We start from the raw sequence: 12,075 nt of genomic DNA, 5'->3' as shown, positions 1-12,075 counted from the left end.
CATGGGCTCGGCCGTCCCTTAAAAACGCCAAATTCCACCCCCGTGTGCCTGTGTCTACATGAGCAAATGCGTGTGATATGCAACGTAGCTTGGAACATTGTGCCAACCTTAGCCACGACTTCGCCCTAACCGGCTGCGATGACGTTCCTACCACCCGACGGACGACAAGCTCGCTTACCGCTCCGATGACATGCGTGTCGGCAGGCAGTTGGCCGTACAAGGACCCAGATCTGCCCCGAATCGGCTCAGGGCATGAACCAGACATAGCTTTGTAGCATCGCGTTGATGTGATTCTTGGTGTCAGAGGACTGTCAGTCGCCAGACTTGATGCCGGCTGCTTTCATTTATCTCTCACGTTGACGTCGCGGTTGTGTGCGTCATAATTCCCTACTGCCTGGAAAATACAAATCCCTCTCTCATCTTCTGCCTCTCATCTTTAGCTTTCATCATTATTCCGAGCAGTGAGAGCCGCGGCTTTGCAATCTTCTGTTCCTCGTTTTGGGTGTTAGCAAGCGCCGGGCGGTCGGTTGAATACCCTTCGCTCCGGCGGGTGGGGGGGGGGGGGGGGGGGAGGAGGGAAGGAGAGGAAGGCAATTTAACCCCTGAGATCTCAGACACAAAATTCACAGGGTGGGTTGGCCTGTATGTGAACTCACTTATGTCACCATTTGAGGTTCCTAGGGTAATAACCTTGAGATGGGACAAGGTCAAACAAGGACAAACTACAGAATGGTGTCCCAAAGTGACCCCAAAGCTCCTCACGCAATTGCCGTGAACATAGATACCTGTTCTAAGCAAAATATAAATGACGCTTATTCAAGGTCAGTGACCTTATTGACCTTTGAAAGGTCAAGATAACCCGAAACTACGATACTGTTTTCATTTCTTCATTTAAGTAAGGGTCAGGGTTAACTGACAATAAAATGTTGGCTTGGGCGATGTGAGGTTAGTACTTTAATCTGCTCTTGAAAAGTTCATGGAACATGCATGTAACGGTCCCTGTCATTAATAAACTAGAAATGAGCACCAAACACTACTCATCAAAGCAAACTCTCGAGTAAAAAAGAAGGTTAGTTTTGACCTCGGTCTGGTTCTCATGCCTGACCCTAAGCCAATGGAGAGTGTTGTGATCCTAAATTCAAATGGCGTATCGCCTAAGAAATTATCTCAGAGATGTATGGCCTTGTCTAACACTCCGTTGTCACATCAGCTTGAACAATCCCCTAGAAATGGCCTTCGCTGACAGCCTATGCTTGACTTCGCCCTACCATAGGTAAGCGACCTAATAATAGTATCTAGTAGTACATAATAGTAATATAGTATATATATATATATATATATATATATATATGTATATATATATACATATAATAAATAAATAAAAAACTTAGTAATCAAAAGCATTTACCCTTATACGACAAGATCAGCCATTCAATCGCCTACAGTTTTGCTCAATTTGGCGCATCTACGCCAAGCCGTTCGAAAATTATTCTGGAAATCCTTCGGGGGTCAGATTGACCCCACCCGAGCGTGTATCAATGGAAATAGTAGATGTCAACATTGCAGTACACTAGGGGTCATTCCAGAAGAACTGGCTCTCTGGTCATAGGTCAGTCTATTATCTCATAACAAAAATCATGTCATGGGAAAAACTTCCCTGCATTAGTAGTCAACCCTTTTTACGGTACGCCACGAATAAATGCAGAACATGTTTGGACCGACCGCTGTAACGGTGCGTCATACCGTTTCAGGAACCGAATTTATGGATCCATACATTTATGACTCCCAATGGGTCAGGATAGATCCGGGCCCACTGGTGTATCTTCTTTTGCAGTCCACTCCGTGGACACTCCTGATCGATAGTGATGAAGGTACTGCATGTGGGCAGCAGCTTATTAGCCAACTTCGACGGACATTTGCTTGTTTTTATTGGCAATGACACGTGCGGAACATGTTCTGGGCTTTTGCGTCCGACCAATCATCAAGGTAGGCAAGGTGCCTAAGCAACCACCACCAGAGAGGACACGGTGCGGTTAGCTGGTGCCACATTTGAGTCAAGGTCATGTTCAATTAGTGTTATAGTGGGGGCCCTTGTTCCGGCAAACTCCTTTGTGCCTTAAAGCGCATGAATTTTCATCCGTTCTCCTCTCTCGACAGCAAAATTCGGACCCAGTGCGAAAAATGTTCTGTGTTCCAATAACAGTCCACACACGTCAGGCTTAAGCAGGGATGCATCACAAACCTTTTTTCTTCTCCATAACAAACGCTATCAAAGTCCCAACAAGAACATTCCAGTATTGTGACGCGCTAGAAGGTCCTTTATTCGAGAAAGTCGTCTTGTTCCAGTTCGCTATATCATATCAAAACAGAAATCATATTGTCAAGAAAATTGCCATGCCTTGGCACTGCTGAAATGTTTAGGGTGCACCAATAGGGCATACTAACAGCTAATGCCTCGGCGATGCATCGCTTTGCTCAGCCGCGGCAGCCTTGAAGACCTCGCCATTCCAGGTACCGAATAAGGCTTTTTTGGGGCACTTCCCAGCGCTGGCATGCCGCAGCTCTAAACGTCACGAGACAGCCGCTTATGAAACCAAATGCGACACAGATATCTCTATCCACAGCAGCGACCCTCACTAAAAAATCATGCCCAGCCGCATGCTTCTTTTTTATGTTTCGACAGTCGGGCATAAGACTCCGGCTCCTTTCCGGTTTTTCCGGCAAAAGCAAGTCATTTCCAGTATCCAGCACAGACGTCAGGTGCGTGTCGCCACATATGCAGTCGCGCTATTCGCCAACAAATGGCGCGGCTGCACTGTCCCGTGGCTGTCAACGGACCGGCCGAGCGCTCGCCCGTCTCCCCGTCGTCTCGTGTTTCAGCTCTCCCCGACATACGCGCAATGATCCGGCTCATTGGGATGCGGAACCAGTTTGGCGAACTGCGGCCAACGAGGAGGGCAGGGCGCCCCCGCGGCTTTGGTTGGGTTTTCCGTCCTATTGAGCCCAGGGCCAGGTCAGGCGCCGTATAAGAGAGGCTGGGCGACGGTGCGACCGGAGCAGACTCGAGTGGACGCCTCAACAGCCAGCCGACCGGTTTGGACCTCCACTGCAGGTGAGACGCTGCCAGTAGGGCTTCGGTGATCGGAGACCGAGGCGGAGCGACCGAGGGGCGGCCCCGGGCTCGTTGAGACTGCACCTGCAAGCGCTCTGGGGCGTTTGGGCTAGGTCCGCGATCACCAGGCGCACGGCGGAGTCTTGGTAAGAGTATGGGGGCACCGGTCTTGACAAGGCGTCTACTGCTGGTGAAAAGTCCTCCCAAATCATCGAATTTGTTTGCATTCCCTTGAACGGTATGAACATCTTATGCTGCAGTTTTGGTGCTTCTGTGTTTAAAGCGGAAGCGCGAAGCTGCCAGACCATGCAGCTCTGCTGCTTTAAAAGTCAGTTAATAAATGATTTCGTGTATTAACATACGGGATCGAAGAGAGCTCCGGTGCTGTTAAATGAGCTGCGATGCCCACAGCCGTTTTGCCCACATGCCCACATTTTGCCCACATTTTCCAACATAGTGCTAGGCGCCGTCGCCGTCGTGTGTGTGATTTCCGTTGGTTAGTAGATTTTTGACTCGTATCATATTTTTGTATCACGTTCTGAAGACAGCTCGAGTACAAGCATATTTTGCACTTCTTCATAGCAGTCAATACAGAAACCCTGCAGTAGAAATTAGCCGTCAGCTGATTACATCGACCAACCGGCTAGATGTAAATGAGCCAGGAATCAAGTTCGTGCTTGATTTGGATGGCATTTACCAGGCAACTTTCGGCCACTTTGCCGTGCTTTCCTCGGATTCTCAGCCACAAAATTACAGGATCCACCATGATCTAGAGAAAACGAACAAGCTCCATGCATTTGCATCCTTGGTACGCCTAGCTGTCAAGGGCTGTGAACAGGAAGATGGATTCGCATGTACAAGTAACAGATACCACACTCTCAAATTAAATGTCCGAAATGCGAGAATTGTTGGGGAAGGGGCCCTACAATGTAGCGTGCTCCCTTGACGAAATCATGGACCCGTCGCTGTGTGTGGGGGGGGGGGGGGGGGCATACCCCTGTGCCACGACCCTCCCTCTGTGCCACTACCCTGTGCCACCTCCCCCCCCCCCTCTCCTGCGCTTCTGGTGATCACTATGACTTGGACGCGTGGCGATTGCTGATCGTTGTGTCGGTGAGTCTTTGTCAGTGTGGTTTCACTCACAAAGCTGTTTTCAAAAAATGTCGCTACACTTCGCATTTGCCATTGGCAGAAGTACTTAAGGATGGCTGACAGAATTGTCAGCCAGCAATTGCTTCCCCCGTCTCTAGAGGTGAACCCAAACGGTGAGCTCCCCTCCCCTTCTTTCCCCAATGTTTCCCCCTCCTTCCCCTTTTCCCTCTTCCCCGCAGATGGCGGGGTCCGCTTTGGCCCAAGGCTACAGTATCTACAGTATCTACAGTAAGGCTACAGTAAGGCTACAGTATCCACTCCTTGGTGGCTTAAAAGACCCCAATGGCTTCGAATACATAAAACGTCCCTTACGCACCAACTGTCCCTTGCGCACCAAAATAGGACCACGAGTCAAAAGGTGTCCTCCGAGTAAAAAGGCCCCCACAATCACGACGTGGAGCCCCGGCGGACAGGACTCCTGTTGACCCGACTCGCCCCTGCTGCGTCTGAAGGTACAACAGCCGTGAGGACGCTGCTCCCTCTCTGAGGCCTCTCACCAGACTGGAACGGCGATTTGCCGCCCTCCCGGACCGATCCGATACCGCCGATTCGATTTCATCCATCTGATTCGCCGACCGGTTTACGTCAATTAATGTCACGATCAGGATGACGGTGTCCCGCGTCGGAGCCGGCTGGTACTGTGACGTCATCACGTGGCTTTGCGAGGACAGTGATGACGTCATGGCTGCTAGCCGATCGGAGAATGGGCCTCTGCGCGGTGGGGCCGGCCGCTACTGGCGGCTATCGTGCTGGCACTGTTCACCAATATGAAAGACATGTTCCCTTTAAGACATATCTCTCGCTCCCGTCTTCTCTTTCTTTCTTTCTCTCTCTCTCTCTCTCTCTCTCTCTCTCTCTCTCTCTCTCTCTCTCTCTCTCTCTCTCTCTCTCTCTCTCTCTCTCTCTCTCTCTCTCTCTCTCTCTCTCTCTCTCTCTCTCTCTCTCTCTCTCTCTCTCTCTCTCTCTCTCTCTTTCTCTCTCTCTCTCTCTCTCTCCTCTCTCTCTCTCTCTCTCTCTCTCTCTCTCCCTCTCTCTCTCTCTCTTTCCCTGTTTCTCTCCTTGCTCTCTCCCCCATTATACCCCGTGGTTAACGCCTGATCTAATTGCTCCTGGCCTCTGTCCACCGCAGGGATGAAAGTCGTCTTGATGTTGTGCTGCACCCTGGCGGTGGCCTCAGCGGGTCCCTTCTGGCGGCCCGGAAGCGCTGTCGGCAACGCGGCCGGTCAGGTCACTCATGGTGTCAACTCCAACTATGGAGGCTCCTCCTCCGTCTCCCATGTGACCGCCCAGGCCCACGTAAGTAGATCGCATCCAGTGGAGGATGGTAGGGGGAGGCACGGTAGATGAGGCTGTAGGTTGTTTGCCCCCTCCATTCACGTTAGGTGTAACGGGAAGCTGGGTGGGGAGCTTAGCGCGCGGACCAGAACAGGAGACGAGGCCTGTGGTGGACGCGCTATCGATTGTGGTCAAAGGCTTCCGTCCACAGACAATGCATGCGCTCGCTCGGGAATGTTGTGTGTCAAGTCCGAAATGTCAGCGTGTAAGGAAACCAGAAAGCCAGCACGAGTCATCAGCTGGTCCTCAGATATTAAAAACGACGAAACGCGACCGTGATCACGACGCACGACGCATGGCGAGCGGCTTCTTCAGACTGGGTTCGCAGCGTTCTCGAAGCTAAGCGCATGTGAACACAGTAAATCATCTGGAAGGTTGGGTATCAGTCGCTTTGCTGCCAGGAGCACGGTCCAGTTTAGGAGGTGACCGGCGAGACGATGTGCTTGAGCGCCATGATTTCATCCGTTGACAACGCGTCTGTTCTTGCTGCAGGGGGCAGTGCGTGGCCCTGGCACCAGCCACAACGCGGCAAATGCTTTTCTCAACACCGCAAACAACATCTACGGCTCATCTCATAATTCGGGGGCGAACGCGGTGTCCATCCAACAGGCGGGCCTTGGACGGAGACCGTTCCGCCGTCCGTGTTACTACTGCCACTAGGGCTCCTCTGAGACTCCTAGAGCGTGATGTCGGACACGCCGCGTCCGTTCACGTGTCAACAACGCCGTGTCGGTGCCGGGGTCACCGGGTCATGGGTGACCGCGAAGGTCACGGGTCACACGGGCTGACGTGCGGGGCGTCCAGAGTCGCGGCGGTGAAGTGCCGCCTGGCAGCACCGCATCTGGCCCCAGGTGGGTGGGGGCTGACGGCGCTGGGCGCGAGGAACGCACGCTGACACACCTTGTGATGAGCTCTGTGTGAAAAAATTAATACAAGCCAGTGAAACGAATTTTCGCGTTTAACCATCAGTGCAGGGATTCCACGAGCATGTCGGGCCACATTCTATGAATTACGCCACAAGTTCCTGTTCGGTGATGATCTGGTCCAACGAGTTACATTCACCAGTCATGTTGTGAAAGCATCAGCAAAAAATGATTAAAGCAGGTATGGTGTCGATAATATCTGAACATGAAAGGCACGCAACTTGCCGGCACCCATTCATGTTTTAGATTGCTCCCACCAGGGGTATCACACTAAAATCGGTTGGGGGGGGGCTGAGCCAATGAGGTTGATCTAACCTGCTTCCAAATCCCGATTTCTCCCCGGATTTCGGCCGCTTTGACTTGCGCCCCTCATAACAAATTGGAGATTTAAAGAAAAACGTTTGGTCGTTCAAAAAATATTTACATATTTTTGGATTCCCCATTTGAGACTGATGTGCTAGTGATAATGATGGTATCTGATCATGATATTGATAGTGCTTAAGCGCTTAGATGTCTATAGTATACCAGCAGTCCGGACGCTTACTGGACTGCATTGGCTTAGCGCTCCCGTTCGCTCATATGTATTGAGGGGGTGGGGGGGCTCTATTGCGGGGCCCAAGACAGCATTGGTGGGGAGGGAAGCGCTGAGGCCCTCCGAAAGTAAACAAAGTGACACCCCCTGGTTTCCACCATAGCGTTATATCTGTCATGGTAAATGCACAGTGTACAACACTAACACGTTAACTTATCACAAAGAGCCGGTGGTACCCGCCACAGGCTCACAAAAATCGTGCATAAAAGCCCTTTGGTCTCAGGCTACGAAATGTACACACCGCGTCTCCTCTGCGACCCAGTCCAGTCCCTGAGCACTACCCTATTCTCCCCCAGCCGCGGCCTGCCTCCAACGTGCCTCAGCCATTGCACCCAGTCAAGGGCGCTGCGCTACGGCACAGTTTCTGTGACTGACACTTCATAGAGCTACGGCATAAAGCGCAATGACACGTCACGCATGGCATGTCGCATGTTCTGGATCAGACTGCTGATCAGACTGGATCAGAGTGAATGCCCTGGATCAGACTGCTTTGCATCAGTCTGGACTACCTGTTCTGGATCAGACTGCTGATCAGACTGGATCAGAGTGAATGGTCTGGATCGGACTGTTTTGCATCAGTCTGGACTACCTGTTCTGGATCAGACTGCTGGTCAGATTGGACAGAGTGAATGCTCTGGATCAGACTGTTTTGCATCAGTCTGGACTACCTGTTCTGGATCAGACTGCTTCACGAGTCGGCCGAGATTGGTGCTCCCCACAATAGATGTCGCGCCTAGCGGTGTAAGCTCAGTTTCTTTACGCACTCACTGCATTTGACAGTCTTGTGAGATAAGTGATGCTGGCGGCTTGGCTGTTTCAGCCATATCGCCATCGAGATAGAGGGTTCACTGGTGAGAAAAGGCAACGGGTTTGGCAAACGCGACGCAATTAAATGACTGAACGCATTCAGCTAGAATGCCGTGGTTCAAGACACGTGGTCGGACTGATGACTTGACAACGTCTGGTCGCGGTCTGGGAGCGTATCACGTGACCATCAGCTAGTTCACCGGAGCACATGACGACCACCAGCTAGTCCGCAAGTCCGTGAGGCTCATAGATATAAGTGTGCTGAGCTGGGTGAAGAAAAAAAACACACACACACGCACGGCAGCTATTTGTTGGAGTTTGGTTCATGTTCCATCGGACCACCATAAATATCAGCGCATCCGCGTGACGTCATTTACGAACTTTGTCCTCCACCGCTACGCACCGAGGGTTGATTATCATTTATCCTCACTACCGGCAATGGTCGCTCGGCGCCCGCTGCTCGTGCTCAGCTTGACGCAGCGTCAGCTCCACGCCGTGTCCGAATCGCTACGGTCCCACCCGGCGCCCGCAACGCATCTTGCGGCGTGTCTTGACCACGCACAAAAGGCGCGACTCATGAAGCGCAAAGGACCCCGCGAGTCGGAACAGCACTCGGGAAGCGTCACAGTGGTACGGTGCCTCCCTGAAGGAGGCCTTGGAGACGCACGGGACGGCCTCCTCCGGCGAGCGGGGCCGCGCAGGCCCGCCGGGAAGCTGCCGGAGCTGCAGCTTCCCGGCATCGGTCGTCGGCGCGCGTGGTATGAGCCATCGACAGGAAGAGTCCGTCGGGGGCCACTTGATGCCGCAGCGTTGTTTCTTAAGGTGAGGTGTCGCGCACGGTCGTGGCTTTCGTGGTCCTTTCTTCTCACAAACGGCGTGGAACGCGGGAAACACGGGAAACGGGGGCTGCGAAACGTGCGGAAGCCCTGGTAGAGGCCAGTTTTCTTCGGAAAAAGGCGTTCCACACATCACAGGGACGACCCTGCTTGCGGTGGGCCTGGGAGAGTTGGGTGACGTCACGCACTTTTCCAGTCTGCTGGAGGACAACTGGACCTGTGCAGGCCAGGACTGACCAGTGCGCGGACCAGTGGCACAGGGTGCGGCTCAGTACCATACAATTGAGCAATTGACCATCGGTCCCGAAGGACCCTTCGGGTTCCTCCGAAGAACCTCAAACAATGCCCAGGCCGGCTCTAGATTTCTTGCGAATACAGGACGTTTATTCGACACCGTGGTCCTCGGACTGACACAGGGGAACCTCACTGACTCAGGGACCCTGACCAATGAAAATCGCGGGCCCGGGCTTTAAGCCTGCTGCGAAATGAGCCCTCAGTCCCAGACCTGAAGCTGGAGTCATCTGCTGACGAATCCTTCGGGCCCGGGCTTTCAGCCTGCTGCGAAATGAGCCCTCAGTCCCAGACCTGAAGCTGGAGTAATCTGCCGGCGAATCCTTCACGAATCATGGTCGCTAAGCCCCAGCCGCCGGGGAACAGGTTACTCCCGGATTTGACACACTTTCCTCTCGACGTTATGTAGTTGGATTCCCCCCCCCCCCCCCCCCCCAACTGTTCGCGTCTCCAGGCTGGTTAGGTTAATTATGCCTTTATCTGACAATTTCACTAGTTTAGTCGCAACCATCATTTAGGGTTGGGTGGCCAGCAAATGATACTTGAGTTCAAATGAACTCCCGAAACGACAATGTTTCATGGTTATGCCGCATTGCAATCCACTTGTGTTTGTTTTTGTGCTGCATAGCATTTATAGTTACATTGCAACGGTTTCTGAAGATTTTGGCTCCAGGTGACAATTAAGTCGGTTCCAAATTTCGTCAGTGACAGAAAAAAACACTTTTTCACCTCTGGCCCAATTGGACATTGGCCAATGTTCCACCCAAAACACCACAGATCGAACCCGTGATCGAACCGCTGCCAACTCGGAGGAGATGGAGCGACCAAAAGATTCACTCTCAGCATCTCGATGGTGACGTCACCCGAGCCGCCAGCGCGGGATGACGTCACCATCGGCTGCAGAGTTGCCGACATCTCCAGGAGATCGACGTTGGGAGATCGGCCTACGGGAGAATCGGTTTGGTTTGTTGGTCCATTGCGGATCCAGGTCGGGTGAGGTGGTCGTTTCTCAGGTTTCCTGCACGAGATTAGGTATTTTCGAATGTCATTTCGTACTGTCGCCCTGGATTTCTTTGAGATGTTTGCAAGTGCTCAAGCCGACGAGGTTCATGACGGTATTGACGACATTCCGGACAAGCACTCTCTTTACGGCAATACGGTAGCGCGCTACTCTCTTTGATCGCCTTAACATGGGTACGATCTCCATGCAGTCTGCACCTCTTTATCTTGTGGTCACGGTAGGGTGGGTGCCGTAGCTTTGCCCACACAGTAGCATGTGTGGATTTATGATCAGCTTGCCGACGGATTGCCAGACGCTCAACTTCTCGGTCGTGGATTCCGCTTCGCATACTGGAATCCAGTTTGTCCGGAGACGTTCAAAGCACATGGTTTGGTGGAGGCAAGAAAGGCTCCGTCACGAATCATTGGAACAATTCACACTGTTGGAACGTGTCGAGAACGTGTAACTGTTACGGTCGCTGGGACGAGGTCATGATCGCCTACGCTGCAAGCAACCAGTTCTACATGGGATACGAGTCCCGGTTCGTTGCAAATGATGTGGTCTGTATGCGAGAGACTAGATCCGGGGCGAGTCGGTCGAGTGCTAAGTTGTGTGAGTGCAAGCTGATTCAGTGACAGATCATTGTGCAGTTGCAGGCAACGTGCCACTCGTGTTTAATGGGACGTAGAACATCCAGGTTCATATCGCTTAAGACAAAGATTGCCTTGCCTAGTGTTAAGGTGCACCAAGAGGGCTTCGGAGACCATCGATGGCGAGTGCGGTACGCCGTGGGGGTGGGATGGGAGTGGGGTGGGGTGGGGGTGGGATGGAGGTGGGGGTAAACGACGCCGACGATGAGTGGCCTCCAGGTGATCAGTTGGAGCCAGAGTGACTGGGGCCAGCGCTGAGTCGGCAGGGGGGGGGGGGGGGGGGGCGTGCCGTATCTCCACGGTCAGCGTGTCGCGGTTGATGACGACGACGCCTACACCAGACCTTCCAAACGGCCGATCCCTCCGCCTGATAACGTATCCCGACAGCACTAAGAGTATATGGTTGCTATCGTTTCGGTGGGCCATGTTGCCGCGACGCACAGAATGTCACCTGTCACCTGTCACCTGTCACCTGTTCCGTCAGCAGCAGGTGGCTAGCTTCATCGAGGTGGCGGAAGAGCGATCGCACGTTGATACGGGCGATCCTCAGGTGAGTGGCGGGTGCAGGGTCGTCTCGCGTTTCTGCTCGCTGGGTCTGACGGATCGCCAGGTGTGGTGATTGTAGCAGGCGACGAACTCTGCCTCCAGTCAACGTCGTTTGGAGCATCGGGGCAAGCGTGTGTCCGGACTCACAGCGTTGCGTGACATTCGGTGCGTTCTTTATGGTTACACGCACCCGAATCGGCCGACGTGGTCTCCATCTGGCTCGAACACCTTGACGTCGGCGCAATTTTCTGGCATTAAAGCGGCATGGTTTTAGGCTTGATCTGACACTCATACATGAACCATGGTCAGATGGATGAATCTTAGTAATAATTTCAACAGTTTAATTGCCTAAGAAACCATCTCAAAGTTATGTCGTCTAACACCACGTTGTCGCATCATATCGAAATGAATATGTAACGTCATTCGTCAGTCATCATTCAGATATATAATGTCAATAATGTTATTGAAACCTTGCCATTTTATTAGCCACGCAACGATGAAGCCAAGAGAAATGTAGCTGCCGAGTCGTTCGTATCTTGCGTTCGTGAGCACGATTTTCAGATATAGCAGCCGTCAACTGACTCTCAATCAATGTTTTGTACGATGTACATGAATGATGAATGTACGATCACATAATCAAACAATGACGCACTAAGGAGCACAATTACTAAACAGAAAAGTTATGTTGTCTAGAGCAGTCTCTTCCACTTAAAAGCATACCAAAACCTATCAGTGAGCTCATTTCATCATATTTGATGTTTGCTTCAATATGTTCTAATGGGGACCACCATTCCCTTTCAGACCCCAGTGAGGCTTGATTACTTGAGTACT

General features: G+C 52.2%; 1 long non-coding RNA gene across 1 annotated transcript; it reads left to right on the top strand.

The window, feature by feature from the left end:
* The first annotated feature begins 3,059 nt into the window (after nt 1-3,059).
* On the top strand, nt 3,060-6,548 carry LOC119113907 (uncharacterized). Its single transcript, XR_005095981.1, has 3 exons — nt 3,060-3,112; nt 5,394-5,560; nt 6,092-6,548. It is a non-coding gene; the product is annotated as an uncharacterized LOC119113907 (long non-coding RNA).
* Nucleotides 6,549-12,075: the final 5,527 nt, after the last annotated feature.

The sequence above is a fragment of the Pollicipes pollicipes genome, unplaced genomic scaffold (genome assembly GCF_011947565.3).
Source record: "Pollicipes pollicipes isolate AB1234 unplaced genomic scaffold, Ppol_2.1 Scaffold_7262;HRSCAF=8765_pilon_pilon_pilon, whole genome shotgun sequence".
Taxonomy (NCBI): domain Eukaryota; kingdom Metazoa; phylum Arthropoda; class Thecostraca; order Pollicipedomorpha; family Pollicipedidae; genus Pollicipes; species Pollicipes pollicipes.
This window is presented reverse-complemented; position numbering and strand designations above follow the sequence as displayed.